Genomic DNA, 17,079 nt, shown 5'->3' on the forward strand with positions numbered 1-17,079 from the left:
CAAAACGTTGTAAAAGAAAACTACTTCAAACAGAAATGCAACAGGATCTCACTGCAAATCCTCCAAAGAGGGTAAAAGAAGCTAATACTTCATCACTTACTACAACCAAAGAAGAATCTACTACTCAAAGTAACTCAGGTACTTCTTCAAAGAAGCAACACACACTCTGAAGAAATGACTTGGACACAGAACTATCTGGTCCATTAAAATTTTCAAATATAACTGGTGTAATTTGCTATGCAAAAAATATTCTATTCCAATTGCCACCAATTGTTGACAACATTTACCTACACAATACAGACCAATTGTGTTTGCAGATGTTAGTCCTTCATAGAAATGCAAGCAACAATCCTGACAACACATACAGTGTTCATGGAATAAGACAAGAATTGGACTACTGTGCAGGAATGGTGAAATTCATTATAAACTCACAAGAAGATCCACAAGAATGTCTAATGTACTTACTACAAGTACTGGAAAACAAAAACATACCTATAAATGAAATCTTCCAGATTTCATACATGTGGAAACATACATGCACTTTCTGCAACAATGTGGCACAGGAACAAATCCCTAATGAACTCTTCGTGTATGTATCCATAGCTAACTGTGAATCCATTCAATTTCAGCAACTTGTTCAAAATGCAAACCATGGCAGATTATGTACTACCTGCAATTCAGATAATCGCTCCACCTTACCAACACATAGTAAATATGTAATACTAATGCTTCCATGTTACAATGCAGATGGTACCAAAACCAACTGCAAGCTGAATGGATTCACACATGGTTAAGTATCACTTGGTAAGAAAACCTTCACAACAATAGGTATAATCTACCACACAGGAGCCACAACCAATGCAGGTCATTACACTGCATATATAAAAAAGAATTGTGGATGGTTCGAATGTAATGATAGTACCATTACTCTAAAGCAGAGATTACCAGCAAATCTTTTAAACGCTTATTTAATATTCGTAAAACCAAAATTTAATAACTAATCTGTGCATAAACATTAATAAAACTTCAATTAGAAAACTATAAACAGTTAGAATACGCCAACAGGTATCTAACTGCCCCAAGATTATCAATACCACTAAAATATAAGAAGAAATAAACAGTTAGACTACGCCAACAGATAGAAAATTAGCCAGAAACAACAAATAAACACTGAAAACAAAGAAAAAAATGTATTGTACCATAACAAAAAAAGTTTTTTTTTATTCCAACATGGATTTTTTTCCCACAGACCCAATGATTTAAGAAACAAACACAGAAACTGAGCAAATTGCACAGTACCCTGGTTTGTAAACTACTAAATATGAGGGTCGAAATAACGCAGAAATGTCTATTATGCAATGCAATAACTCTTTATAAACTACCTACACTAACATGATCTTTTCTTTTATCACAGAAATTGAAAAAGAATATCTACTCTAGTTACACAAGTCATGAAAAAAATATATCTAATCCCAAAAAATCAAACCGTAAGTATATTATAATTCAACTCACAAATACTGCTCCATAACACAACCATTAAAGCAAACATCTAACCATACACCACAATCCAAAATGTTTACTTCCATGGATATGTTATACTGCAGTGCTTGTTATCAAACTCTACAATCTTAATTACATGACGTAGCCAAAACTTCACATACAAACTATACAAATCAAACAGTACACACACTGTAGATTTGCGGATATTTGATAGATGTTTGATTCTATGGGTGTGTTATGCTGCGGTGGTTGTGGCCAAGGCCTAGAGTCTTGGGTGCATGGCCTACGGCCTATGGCTTTCGGCCATGCACCCAAGACTCTAGGCCCTGGCCACAACCACTGCAGCATAACACACCCATAGAATCAAACATTTTACCTGTGCTATATGGGCTACTGCATTTTTCATGTCCGCGGACAGCCCCGGTGACCGCAGACCTGATGAACACATCAGGGACGCCTGCCACCTAACCAAATACAGCATTTGACCCATCTCTTACTCCCCAACCCTCCCTAAGCACTCTTACACACCAACACACTCCCCAAAGTTGTATTTTTCCCCCGTTCGTCACTGCGCTGTCCGTGGATGTCCGCGGATTCAAGATGGCGGGCGCATCAAAACAATACGACGCACCTCACACTTCATCCTAGCCAATCAGCGAACACGTCCTATGTCCGCGGACATGACACAAGCCGATTAACCAATCAGTGTCCTGTCCGCGGAGCAAACAGAGAAATGTGTCTGCGGAGCGGACATAGATATCACTAATTTTTTGACACCTACTTTTTGGTGTTCTAAAAACAACTGCTGGATTGCCACCAAATTCACAAAAGCACGCTTTAGGGACCAAGCCGCTGCTCCTGCCACAAATTTGGTGCAAATCCGTCCAGCGGTTTGAGCTGTAGGCATGAGCAAAGTTTTTTCCCCATTCACTCTACGGGAAAAAAAACATTTTGGGATCCCCCTTATAACTTTGCCCCCCCCGCACCAAACCTCACTAAACTTTGCAAGAACATTCAGAGTGGGCCATATACTTTTTTTGCAAATTTTGGTGAGAATTCTTCCAAGGGGAGTGAAGTTATAAGCCGCCCAAAAAGTGCTCTTCCTATGGGATTAGCAACTTAACCATAACTATACGGCCACTACCGTGGCCCGTGTAATATATATATATATATTCAATGAAAAAACTTTGTTAAAAGGGACGTTATGGTTCAAAGTAAAACCGAAAACCCCTGAAATTCGGCAGTTATGGTAAGATAAGCAACCATAACTCGTGCCACCGTGCACTGCTAACACTAACACCCAGAACATCAAAGATAACATCACAAATGTCATTGATGACATCACTGATGACATCACATGTGCATTTACTTTTCATGAAAACTCTGTAGGAGGGATTCTTATAATTTTGACCAAAAAGTGTCAAGGATCATTTGAATAAATATCATGAGCTAATTAGTGCATTAAGCAATGCATTGATATAAATAGCATTCTATTATGAAGTTCTATCCAGTATACTAAGCAACTCATGTCGAAACTTAGGCAGTGTGTGCAGTATACATGATGAAGGTGCAATATTCATAATCTTGCCATGTAGAATAATGAAATGATAACTGCTTTCTTATTAGAGTTTTGCGTACTGTGAAACATATAATAAGTAGCTAATAAAACCCACTTAATACATAATTACATTATTACAGACAAAACACAAAGAGACAACACCACATACAAATATGAGTATATACAGGGACAGAGAAGTAAGCAAAAAAGCAGAAATAGTAGCAGAAATAGTTCATAACCTAACTGATTATCTTTATGCAGAGAAATGATTGCTCTGTTTCAAAGCTGCTACTTACTGTATGTATGTGTATCAAATGATGTCAGTGAACCCTAAGGAAAGGAGAGTGAGTATAATGTATACAAATATGAGCATATACAGGGAAGGTATAGTAATAAAAATAAAACTATGAGAAAGTGCTGATAACTCTAATGATTATCTTCATGCACAGAAAGGATTGCTCTCTTTGAAGCCTTTGTCGTCCGCTATATATATGTTTCATATGATATGACTTTATACCCTAAGTCTACAAATAGTATTCTAGTGAATGTGAATGTTAAATGGAAATCCATGTCTATCAATGCAAAGATGCAGATGTTTCCTATTAAGGAAACAATCCCTTCATGTCCAGGGAAATGAAAGGATTATTTTTGTTGGTCCAGAAAAGGTAAAGCTCTCGATTTAGAATTACTGCCAGGACACTGTGGAGAAAAGTATTGCTTTCTTTGAGGGTAAGTACTTACCCAGAACTAGAAACAAAGCTTATAGTATTTAACAATGAGACACATTCAGGAATAGAGATGACGGGAGCATTATTTCCTACAAAGGCCCAGATCAGGCCCTCTGCGTCTGAAATGGAAATTGATTGTTAGTTCGATCACTTTGGACTTCCACCCAGAGGGATTGCTGGGGGGGGGGGGATGAGGGGGCTTTAGCCCATGGTCTTTTGGTTATAGCCCCGGATAGAAGCTCAGGGTTGTCACACTGCTGAGACCGTGGAAGTTATGGGCAAGATGGAGGCGCTACTAGGTCCCAACAGTCTGTCTGTGAGCGGTCCAGTCTTTTTGTTGCTGCTGCATTTAAGGAAGCCACGCCCCCTGCGAGTCGCGTTGCAACTCGCTATGCTGACTTTCGATTTTGTGCCTACTACCGTTCCTGACATACCGAGCTCCTCTTTTGTTTTCTCGGTTAATCTCCGCGGCCCTCCGCCTTCTCGTTAGGCGACGGCCGTTCTCTCTTGCCTTTCCTTTCCCCTTATCTGGTCCTCGGTTCCAGCCTAGCTTCGCCCCCCGTAGTACCCTCTACCTCGCTCGGCTGGTACCTGTCTTCCCCGTCGGCGAGGTTCCGGTTTTCCGGTTCCCTGTTGCTCGGGGTCTTTTCCGGCTTCCCTCGGTCTTGCCATCCCTCTCTTTCACCCCCTCCTTCTTTCGCACTCTCACATTCACTCGCTCTCTCATTCATACTCTCTTGCATTCACTCTCTCTCCCATTCGCGCACTCCAGCATTCACTCGCTCTCTCATTCATACTCTCTTGCATTCACTCTCTCTCCCATTCGCGCACTCCAGCATTCACTCGCTCTCTCATTCATACCCTCTCGCATTCACTCTCTCTTACTCTCACGGACTCACTACTGCTCTCTATTGCTCACGAGTTTTCTCTCTCTCTCTCTTCCCATACCTTTACCTATCTACTGAAACAACTTACCTCCGTTTGCAGTCTTCTGTGCCTATGTTTGATCCTTCGGAAGCATAGAAGTTCTCCTTTGTGGCTCCACACTCCATCGCCTCTCCCAGGGCTCCTTCATCCAAGCCAAGGAATCACAGTCCGGTAGCTGTCATCCTTTGGAGTATCAACTGGACATTGGCCTCAAGACTTTTAAAGCCTCTGGATCCGCAATTCCTCCAATCTATCCTCGCCTGCAGCCTCACAGGGTTTTTTCTGCCTTACTGGCTTTTTCCCTGTTTTGGGAGGGGCGGACTTCCCAGGGTTCACCTGACGGTTTATTCCAATAACGGTCAAGGTGGCCTCCGGAGGAGACCGTCCCTATCTCTTCGAACGCAAGAAGGGGAAAGGATTCCTTAAGAAGGATACTGAAGAGGAGAGAACCCCGAAAGACCGGAGGAGAAGACAGAAAGTCGCCAGTCACAGTGAAGACCAAGGTGAGGAGACTCCTGGGGAAGGAACTGTGGGAAGTGGCTCTGACAGTTTGCAACGCCAAACGAGTACGATGGCCTCCTTGGAACAATACCAGGAGATGGTAACAGCGATTCAGGGTCTCCAGGCGGAGGTTCAGAGCCTTCGAACAGAGAACATCAACTTACGTCAACAGGTGGCGGCTCGAGAGGATTTCCGAGGTGACCTGCCTCCCGTGACGTTCTCCTTCGGGAAGTATGATGGCAGTCTGCAACTCCTGAAAGAATTTTTGGATGCCTGTATGATTTACTTTACCTTTCGACCTAAGGCCTATGAACTCGATAGGGCCAAGGTTGGGTTTTTGGTCTCCAACCTAGTGGGCAATGCTTTGGCCTGGGCTACTCCACTGATAGCGCAAGCAAATCCTGCGGTTAATGACTACGCACAGTTCACTCAATTATTGCGGGACAGATTTGAACGACCAGAGGTCCAATATTCTTCTTATGAAGCCCTCCTGGATCTCCGTCAGGGAAATCAAGGTGTACTCCGCATTTATGAAGTTGGCTACGGAGGCGGGGTGGCCAGATTCAGCCCAACAGACCCTCTTCCGACGAGGATTACATGATGAACTCAAGGACGAACTAGCCCGGATGGCACGTCCTGCTTCCTTTCCAGAGTTGGTCATGATGTCTCTGCAGTTGGAGTTTAGATTGCAGGAGCGAAGATTAGAAAGGAGGAGGTTCAGACCACATCAGACTATTGGAATACCCGCCTCAAATCCTCCTACTCGATCGCAGACAGAGGAACCTATGCAAATAGGATCAACTAGGGGCCCGTTGACTCCCGAGGAACGAAAAAGACGCAGAGAACAGGGTCTTTGCATTTACTGCTGATCCTCTAAGCATCTGCTTAGGAGTTGCCCCGAGGTAACCCCGAGACGGTCGGGAAACGCATCTCCCCGGTCTTGAGCAGGGAAAGGAACCGGGCGGAATTGATTAATCCCTGCAATTCCAGCCAGCAGGATAAGCCGAAAAGGGCCATAGACTCATGGTATTTACAGTTCATCTGACTTTCGGATCTCTTGCTTCACTAGAAACCTTGGCTATGCTGGATTGCGGTGCTGCTGGTAACTTTATTGATATTCAGTGGGTTCAAGAACAAGCTATTCCCCTACTTCAGAAAGACTGTCCTTTACCGGTAGAGGGTGTAGACGGAGCTCCTCTCTCTTCTGGACCTATCATTCAAGAGACTTGTCCAGCCACTATGTCTTTGTTTCAACACCAGGAACAAATTACCTTTGATGTCATCAGAGCTGCCCATTTTCCCGTCATCCTGGGCATACCCTGGTTGCGCAAGCATAATCCCAGGATAGACTGGGCTACTAATACTGTAAGTTTTCTGTCTTCATATTGTTCCACTTCGTGTCTCCCCCAGACATCTCCTTTCAGGGGGAAGGGGGTTGCTGTTCCAACCTCCTCGGCAGTGGTTCAAACGATCCCTCCTTATTACCAGCAGTATGCCGAGATCTTTGAGGATATACTTCCCCGTACTTTACCCCCACATCGAGCAGAGGATTGTGCCATCAATTTGAAACCTGAAGCATCGGTACCGTTTGGACGCATGTATCCGATGTCCCTACCAGAAAGAAGGGCATTGAAGGAGTATCTAGATGCTAATCTACAGAATGGCTTGATCCAGGAATCTCACTCCCCAGCAGGGGCTTCAATGTTCTTCATCCCAAAGAAGGGCTCTGCTGAACTCAGGCCGTGTATAGATTACCGAGGATTGAACAGCTTGACTATTCGAGACAGATATCCTATGCCTCTCATAAAGGAGGTACTTGAAGCAGTAGAAGGAGCCTCTATATTCACCAAATTAGACCTTCGGGGAGCCTACCATCTGCTGAGAATAAAGAAAGGGGATGAGTGGAAGACGGCCTTTCGACTCCTCTGGGACATTTCGAATATAGAGTCATGCCCTTTGGCCTGGTGAACGCCCCGGCAGTCTTCCAGCGCTTTGTTGACAAGATTTTTTCCGACTTGCTGTATGCCTCAGTGGTGGTCTATTTAGACGATATTTTGGTCTTTTCCTCCTCTCTCTCGGAACACCGAAGGCATGTCTCCCTGGTCCTCCAAAGGTTAAGGGGAAATCAGCTCCTGGTCAAGCCAGAGAAGTGCATTTTCAAGGCTGCCTCAGTGTCATACTTAGGTTTTATCGTCTCAAAGGAGGGGGTACAGATGGATCCTGAGAAGGTAAGGGCAGTCCTTAGATGGCCTCTTCCGAAGAGTCCCAAGGACATACAGAGGTTTTTGGGTCTTTCCAACTTTTACAGACGATTCATCCCTAACTTCTCTGACATAGTCTTGCCCATCACTCGTCTTCTAAAGAAGGGCCAGAAGTTTGAATGGGATAAGGATGCCGACCAAGCCTTCCTGGTACTCAAGAAAGCCTTTACTACTGCTCCCATTCTGGTGCAACCAAACCAATCTCTCCCCTTTGTGGTTGAAACGGATGCCTCTGGAGGGGCCATTGGAGCTGCCCTCCTACAAGTCGGCAAAGATGGAGCGGAACATCCGGTGGCTTATTATTCTAGAACACTTACACCTAGTGAAAGGAATTACTCGGTGTTGGAACGAGAGCTACTGGCTATCCGACAGGCCTGTATTGAATGGAGACATTTGTTACAGGGAGCTGCCCATCCCTTTCTGGTTCGTACTGACCACCGGAATCTGAAGATATTGCAGCAAATGGAGTGTCGCAATTCCAGACACGCTCGATGGGCCTATTTCTTTTCCCAATATGACTTTGAAATCTCATATCTTCCCGGAAAGGAGAACGCTCTAGCGGACGCTCTCTCTCGGAGCCTGGAGTACCAAGAGGAAGAGAAACAGGGCCAGGATGGGATACTTGCTGGCAAGAGAATCCTGGGAATGGTCAGCTCTTTCCTACAAGAAGTAGAGCTTGCCACTAATCATATCGATGTGTCTTCAGAGTATCAACCACTCCTGGTGAAGAGGGGTGGGTTGTACTTTCATCAAGGCGCCCTATTTCTACCGTCTAAGGAGTTCCAAACGCAAGCCCTATATTGGTGTCACGACCTTCCGGCTGCGGGTCACAAGGGACAGAGGGCAACCCTACGCCTGGCTTCTAGATATTTCTGGTGGCCGACAATGGTAAAGGACACTAAGGCATACGTGATGAGTTGTCCAGTATGTGCGGCCAACAAGAATACCACTCACAGACCATTGGGCCTGCTCCAACAAGAGCCTCTTCCATCTCAGCCTTGGGTACATGTATCTACCGATTTTATTGTAGATCTTCCCCCCTCGGGGGGATACACAGCAATTATGGTGACTATTGACTCCCTGAGCAAGATGGCACATTTCTCTCCCTTACATGGCTTGCCTTCCGCTCCCATGACGGCCGAAGTATTCCTGAGAGACGTAGTGAGATTACATGGCCTGCCTCGGACCATAGTGTCGGATAGGGGAACCCAATTTACCTCCCGTTTTTGGTCAGCGTTATGCAGCTCTCTGGGGATTCAGAAAGCATTGTCTTCTGGTTACCATCCCCAGAGTAACGGCCAGACCGAACGCTTAAATGCAACCATCGAACAATATCTACGTTGTTTCTGCAATCAGGAGCAGGATAAGTGGCAGTCCTATCTAGCACTGGCAGAGTTTACCTACAACAATACCCAACATTCTGCTACAGGCATCAGTCCCTTCTTTTTTACCTACGGGTATCATCGAGACATATTCCTCTTTTTGGGATTCCTCCTACTACTGTGCCCTCGGTGGATCAACATCTTCATGATCTCGGTACCATCCAAAAGGAAGCTGTACAGAAGTTGGAGGCAAGCCGGATACGTTACAAGAAGTATGCGGATAAGAAGCGATCCCCTAACCCTAACTGGGCTGTAGGAACCAAGGTGTGGTTATCAACCAAATATCTCCCGCGTTGGGTTCACCCAGGAAAATTCTCGGCCTGCTTCATAGGTCCTTTCCCTATTTTGTCCCAGGTAAATCCTGTGGCCTTTCGGTTACAATTACCACCCAGGATGAAGAGGATTCACCCTGTTTTCCATACGTCTCTCCTAAAGGCTTATTTTCCCGATCCTACGAGTCATCGTAGACGCTCTTCTTTAAGGATCGAGGACCCGGACCCTGACGAGTATGAAGTGGAGAGGCTGGTGGATTCCCGTTACAGACATGGCACTATACAATACCTGGTCCATAGGAAAGGGTACTCAGCAGCAGAACGATCTTGGGAGCCCAGACGTAACATCCATGCCCCACGCCTTCTCAGATTGCTCCATCGCCTTCACCCAGGGAAGCCCGGAGGAGAAGGGATAAGGAGAGGGCATACTGTCACACTGCTGAGACCGTGGAAGTTATGGGCAAGATGGAGACGCTACTAGGTCCCAACAGTCTGTCTGTGAGCGGTCCAGTCTTTTTGTTGCTGCTGCATTTAAGGAAGCCACGCCCCCTGCGAGTCGCGTTGCAACTCGCTATGCTGACTTTTGATTTTGTGCCTACTACCGTTCCTGACATACCGAGCTCCTCTTTTGTTTTCTCGGTTAATCTCCGCGGCCCTCCGCCTTCTCGTTAGGCGACGGCCGTTCTCTCTTGCCTTTCCTTTCCTTTCCCCTTATCTGGTCCTCGGTTCCAGCCTAGCTTCGCCCCCCGTAGTACCCTCTACCTCGCTCGGCTGGTACCTGTCTTCCCCGTCGGCGAGGTTCCGGTTTTCCGGTTCCCTGTTGCTCGGGGTCTTTTCTGGCTTCCCTCTGTCTTGCCATCCCTCTCTTTCACCCCCTCCTTCTTTCGCACTCTCACATTCACTCGCTCTCTCATTCATACTCTCTTGCATTCACTCTCTCTCCCATTCGCGCACTCCAGCATTCACTCGCTCTATCATTCATACCCTCTCGCATTCACTCTCTCTTACTCTCACGGACTCACTACTGCTCTCTATTGCTCACGAGTTTTCTCTCTCTCTCTCTCCCCATACCTTTACCTATCTACCGAAACAACTTACCTCTGTTTGCAGTCTTCTGTGCCTATGTTTGATCCTTCGGAAGCATAGAAGTTCTCCTTTGTGGCTCCACACTCCATCGCCTCTCCCAGGGCTCCTTCATCCAAGCCAAGGAATCACAGTCCGGTAGCTGTCATCCTTTGGAGTATCAACTGGACATTGGCCTCAAGACTTTTAAAGCCTCTGGATCCGCAATTCCTCCAATCTATCCTCGCCTGCAGCCTCACAGGGTTTTTTCTGCCTTACTGGCTTTTTCCCTGTTTTGGGAGGGGCGGACTCCCCACGGTTCACCTGACGGTTTATTCCAATAACGGTCAAGGTGGCCTCCGGAGGAGACCGTCCCTATCTCTTCGAACGCAAGAAGGGGAAAGGACTCCTTAAGAAGGATACTGAAGAGGAGAGAACCCCGAAAGACCGGAGGAGAAGACAGAAAGTCGCCAGTCACAGTGAAGACCAAGGTGAGGAGACTCCTGGGGAAGGAACTGTGGGAAGTGGCTCTGACAAGGGTATACAACGAAAAGGCAAAGTAGCCGGGAATCCCGACAGTCCGGACATTACCATAGCCCCAGATCTTTTCCAGACCTAGCAACACTCCTGCTGCCTCCTCTTGGGTACCTTGCTATTGGAGGCATGCAGATGATTTAGAAAGGATTCCATGAAGGTGTTGGTTTACTATAGCTTTGTTCCTCATTTATCTATTTTATGTTCAACTCTTTGACTTGGTCATCATGTCTATTGGTTATGATGGCCCAATGTGGCACAGTTTCGCTATGGATGTTGGCAGTAGCAATGCATACGCTTGAGCGCTGTGTCTGTCTGGCGCACGGGCAAACGCTTCTCTGCACATTGCATAGCTTCAAGACAGAATCTGCTGGAACAATGTTGGCATTTTCAGAATTCCAGATGGTGTTGAGGGAAATGTGCTGACTAGTGCTATGGAAAACTGGCTACTAAAAAACTACAATAAATAAAAATAGCTCCCCTCTTTAGAACTTGAATGAGCTCACTTTTACTGGGCAACCCTTCCAGAAACTTATTATTTATTTATTTACTTATTTATTTATTTAATATGCTCGTAGCCAGTACTGGCTTTACAAACAATAATAATATATATACATTAAAAAGCATCAATCTTTTATAAAAGGTCTAAAAAAACATTTCCTGATAGAAATCAATCATATTTAACATCTTCGCTTAATCATAAAATGATATCAATACACAATCCCTGTTGATAATTATTTTAAAATCTCTAAAACAACTTCACTAAGTGTCATCATATGATAGATCACATTCATATCATTGCCACTTAACTATACTTCCTATATATCATTTATGGTTCTTATCTTTCTTGTGTTGTCATATGCTACCAGGCCTTTTGTATGCAGATTATGCAGGCTTTCACACTCACATATATGTTTTACTGACTCAATACATATCGATCCACAGAGTCTACAATATCTGGATCCTCTAGGTATATTCAATTTTGCACCCAGGATTTCCATGGTATCTCTCATATTACATTTAAATAACAAATAAGGTCTGCCAGTTGTGCACTCAGGAAATCCCATCTGGTAACTATGCTTACACCTTGCTTCTGACCAGGATTCCAGGGGTAGACCACTATTTCTTTTAGTTGCAAGGTTAACCAGATTTTGCTCTCTTCTTTGGGCATTTATCACTCGTTTCAATGACCATTTGCTTTTGTCATTACAGAAGGTTAGCCAACTATTTGCATCATCTTTGGACCATTTATGAAATATACTACTCGACCTCTAAACTATTCTTAGATCTTGTTTCTTATTCATGTTTTAAAAATGATTTGTCAAGTCTACTATAAATGTGTCATTGTCCAATTGTGAAACACTTGTGTACGAGCGCGATAGAAATAAAATATCAATATCAATTACTAATTTCCCATATTACATTCTAGCAGTATATATTCCCGAGGTAAACCTTTGGGCATTCTCAACAATATTCTTAAACTTTTCGCTTCAAATCTTTCCAATTATTTTATATATGACATTCCCCATATTTCTGCACCATGTAGTAAACATGAGACAATCTTAGTGGAGTACAACATCACAATTGTACTAACAGAAAAGCCACCTTGACATCCTATAAAATTACTTAAAGCCATTGTTGTAATCATACATCTCCTTTTTGTATCTTGCCTGTGTAATTTCCAGGAGAGTTCATGATCAATAATTATTCCTAGATATTTATAATCTTCCACCAACTCAATCAGTTGGTCATTAATGTACAATTTATGGGTTTTATTACTAATTTTTATTTTACCATGGAATCTCATTATCTTAGTTTTACTTATATAAATGGTCAAGTGATTGCTGGTAGCGAATCTTTCAATGGTGTCTAATTTTGCTTGTAGACCTTTCGGTGTGTCATCTAATAACAACATGTCATCGGCATACCCTAACCAGCCCAACCCTTTTGTGCCAATTCTGATGGTATTCATTTTAGGGTCTGGAACATTTCTCATAAAATCTGCCAAATACAGGTTAAAAAGTATTCCAGCCAATAAACAATCTTGTTTGATTGACTCCACGGTTTGTTACTATAGATCCGGATAATTTGCCTTCCGCCTTGTCATGATCTCTGCTTCCAAAAGGTCAGGGTTTTCCCAACTCCCTTGGGAGCAGATCCATAACCCAGGTTCGGAGTGCCAACCAGTCCCAATTGGGACCTTTTGGACCCAGTCCTGGCGCCAGTGGCACCAGGCTCATAAATATGCCCAGTCCCAGCGCTGGAAGCGCCGGGCTCATAATGCTTGGGTGGATTTACCTGCAGCAGACCATGCTGCTTACTTGCCTGCCAGTTGAGTCTCTGATCCTCTTCTGTTTGGAACTACTTTTCCTGTTGGGTGGGGCAGGAGCCACTCCCTAGATTCAGAACACTGGAACTCTTCTGGAAAGCAGGAACTCTTTTCTTACCTAGGCGTGGCTGTGGAAGGAGACACCTAAGCACTACAGGAGGCTATTTAAACCACACCCGATGGATGAATCTTGCTTTGCGTTATTCTGCATCCTCAGCAGCAGAACGCTCATCGTGTCTTCTGCATCTGATCCTGGGCCTAAGGAAAAAGGCTTACCATTCTGAATCCAGTCTTCAGCAACACCTATAAAGACAAGAAAGAACAGGTTAGCATTACGGTCTTCAGTGACAGCTCTTCACTTACCTGGTCCATCGGCTGTCACCAACGCCTCGCGCTGCATTCCGGCATCTGAAAGACAAAGGCTTACCTACTCTTCGTGCGCTCCGGAGGTCTTCACACTGCATTCCGGCATCTGAAAGACAAAAGCTTACCAACTCTTCGCACGCTCCGGAGGCCTTCGGCGCTGCATCCCGCATCTGAAAGACAAAACAAGGTGCGTTTAAAGACAATGGGGAACTTTAATACTCACGTGCCATTACTCCTTTCCACATCTAACCCAGTGGGTATTCCGGAACCCTGCAGCCGCCCCGAACTTGTACCTGCAAAATAAAAAGACAGTTAGAGCGCATCGTGAAGCAGGCAACAAGCGCTTACTTACGTGCTTCCAGGCGCTTCTATTCATCACACGGGCTCCATCTTCAACTCACTTCAGCCCGCCATCCGCCATCGCCGGAACCCTGCAAAACAAGAGACATCATTACTAAAGACTTTAAAGACATTAGAATTACTCGAAAATTACTGTTCGTGCAGTAAACGACGGACAGCAGTCCTCTGAAGTCAAGAGGCCTGCTCCCCTTATCCAATGAAGAAACTGGTTACAGCACCCTGCCTCGAGGCAGATGGAGAGCACGACGTTCACTTACCTAAGGTGAGAGCGTTAACCTTTGGGGTTCTACAGGAGAAGAGAAAGGGAAGAAGAGAGAGACATTCAATAACCCAGTTCATTAATCCCACATTTTCTATCTGCAGACATCTTACCCTTCGAGCCAGACATACAGTGCACAGAGGTCCAGCCCAAAGAGCCAGCCGTGTGTTACACATCACCTTTGAAGATACAGTATACGCCCAGTCAAGACCGGCGCCTCTACGGGAATCAGGTGAGCGTTACAGAATGCAAAGCCTACCACAAAACTCCCGTCCAGGCGCTATGGAAACCTCGGATACCGACCAGCTAGCCCAGTTACTTGGGGAACTAAGGGCAGAAGTGCATGCAGCCCGTCAGGAAACGAACGCTCTAAGAAGGGAACTGATTATTTCCAAGGAGCGAACAGATGATCTCGCTAGACAATTGCTACAGTCACAAGCCGGACAGACCCCGTTACCCGCATCTGGGGGAAATCTTCCTTCTACATCCTCTATGAATCCAGTGGAGATCAACCTACCAGGGAATGTACCACTGGCTCCGCCCGAATGATTTTCTGGTGACCCAAAGAGGTTTGCAGTATTTATCAATCAGTGCCGGTTGCATTTCTTATGCCGGCCAGCAGCCTTTCCAACTGATCAAGCTAAAGTAGCTTTCGTGCTTTCGTACCTTAGTGGCAATGCGGCAGACTGGTCGATCCCTCTAGTAAATCAAGATGATCCGGTCCTCCATGATTTTCAAGCTTTTCAGCTCAGTATGGAAAAACTGTTCGCAAGACATTCACAGGGGCAGGCCTTGGACAATGAGCTTCTTTCGTTGCGACAAGGTAATCAAGACCTTTTGGCTTATATTGCGTCTTTCAACAGACTGATAGTGGAAACTCACTGGCCTGAGGACAAAAGGATTACGCTGTTTTATAGAGGTCTACGCGGAGAGCTCAAAGATGTGTTAGCCCAAGTAGTGAATCCCCCACAAGATTGTTCGGACTATATAGACTTAGTCGTTCAAATAGATCACAGACTGCAGAACAGGAAGGCCGATCGTTCCAAGTTTGATGCTCGAGTATTTTCCAAACCGCCAACTCCTTCCAAAGGAGTAGACTCCGGGGAACCCATGCAAAAAGGGGGTCTGAAAGGTCCTCTAACACAAAAGGAGCGGGAAAGGAGAAAACAGTTGCAATTATGCCTCTATTGCGGAAACTCAGGGCACTTTCTTCGAGACTGTCCGGTGAAACCTGCCAAGAAGGCAGTAGGAGCTGCAGTTACCAAAGTTACAAACTCTGAGCAGGGAAACGACCTCGCCCGACAAGAATAGAGGTCCTCTTGCCGAGCGTGAAAACCAGTTCCGTGACCTCGCATTTCGTGATACCTATGGTCCTCATTAGCCCTGATAATCCGGATCGATTACATGCAATTGAAGCTTACGTCGACAGCGGTGCCATCGGCAATTATGTGGATCATGAAATGGTTTTGAGGATGAATATAACTCTTTGTCCCAAGGCTGTAAAGGACGTCATTACTACGGTGGATGGTACGGAGATAGCCTCCGTGCCAGTAACGCATACCACTCAAGAAGTGACGCTAGTAAGTCAAGATGGACACCATGAGAAGATCGTGTTCGATGTGATCAAGGCCCCTCAGTTTCAGATTATTCTAGGAATACCTTGGTTAGAGAAACACAATCCTCTGATCGATTGGCGAGCAAGAACGGTCCAGTTTCCAGAATGTGTCTCTACTTGTCACCCTCCACCTGGTGTTGCACTGGCAGCAATTTCTTCAGAGACTCCCCAGTTACCTCCCGAATACCTAGAATACCAAGATGTTTTCCGGAAGGATCAGGCTAACTCTCTACCTCCTCATAGGTCTTATGACTGCCAGATCGACCTGATACCTGGATCTACTCCTCCTTGTAGTAGAATTTATGCCCTCACCGAGCCTGAGAACCTTCACCTTCGACAATACCTGGATCAATACCTGGCAAATGGGTTTATTCGTCCTTCCAAGTCCCCTGCTTCTTCAGCTTTCTTCTTCGTTCCAAAAAAGGAAGGAGACCTTAGAACTTGTATAGATTATCGCTCCCTGAACCAGATCACTGTTAAGAATAGATATCCGTTACCTTTGATCCCTGAACTCCTGGACCAAGTCAGAAAAGCATGCATATATACAAAGCTGGATCTTAGAGGAGCTTACCACTTGGTACGAGTAAAAGAGGGCGATGAATGGAAGACGGCCTTCCGCACCAAGTATGGGCTATTTGAATATCAGGTCATGCCCTTCGGACTTTGTAATGCCCCGGCCGCCTTTCAATATTTTATGAACGATGTCCTCAGAGAGCTCATAGATGTGTGTGTTGTTGTTTACATTGACGACATCCTCGTTTATTCTTCATCGGAATCTGAACATCGGAAACACGTGAAAATGGTCCTCGAAAGATTGCGTCAACACAAACTTTTCGATAAGTTGGAAAAATGTGTTTTCAACGTGACTGAAGTTGAATTCTTGGGATTCATATTATCACCTGGCGGAGTGCGTATGGATTCAAAGAAGGTCGATGCAGTTCTCAAATGGCCATCACCATCCTCCGTAAAAGGTGTGCAAAGCATGTTAGGCTTCGCTAACTTTTACCGCAGGTTTATCCCCGAATTCTCTCGAATAGTCCAGCCCATCACTGCCTTGTTAAAGAAAAACAAACGTTTTGAATGGTCTACCGAGGCGGAACAAGCTTTCCAGGATTTGAAGACTAAATTTATCTCTGCACCAATCTTAAAACACCCTCGCCCCGAACTCCCCTACATCGTGGAAACTGATGCTTCAAGCCTTGCCATGGGGGCAGTTCTATCACAAAAGGACCCGGTAACCAATCAGTTGCATCCCGTGGCATTTTGGTCCCGCAAACTCTCGCCTCCTGAAATCAATTACACGATTACTGACAAGGAACTTCTGGCTATCAAGTCTGCCTTTAAGGCTTGGCGGCATTATCTGCTGGGGGCCCGACACACCGTTACTGTGATTACGGATCACCGAAACCTGCAATATTTGAAAAC

This window comes from Ambystoma mexicanum, chromosome 9 (assembly GCF_040938575.1).
Source record: "Ambystoma mexicanum isolate Mex_15411 chromosome 9, UKY_AmexF1_1, whole genome shotgun sequence".
In the NCBI taxonomy this organism is placed as follows: domain Eukaryota; kingdom Metazoa; phylum Chordata; class Amphibia; order Caudata; family Ambystomatidae; genus Ambystoma; species Ambystoma mexicanum.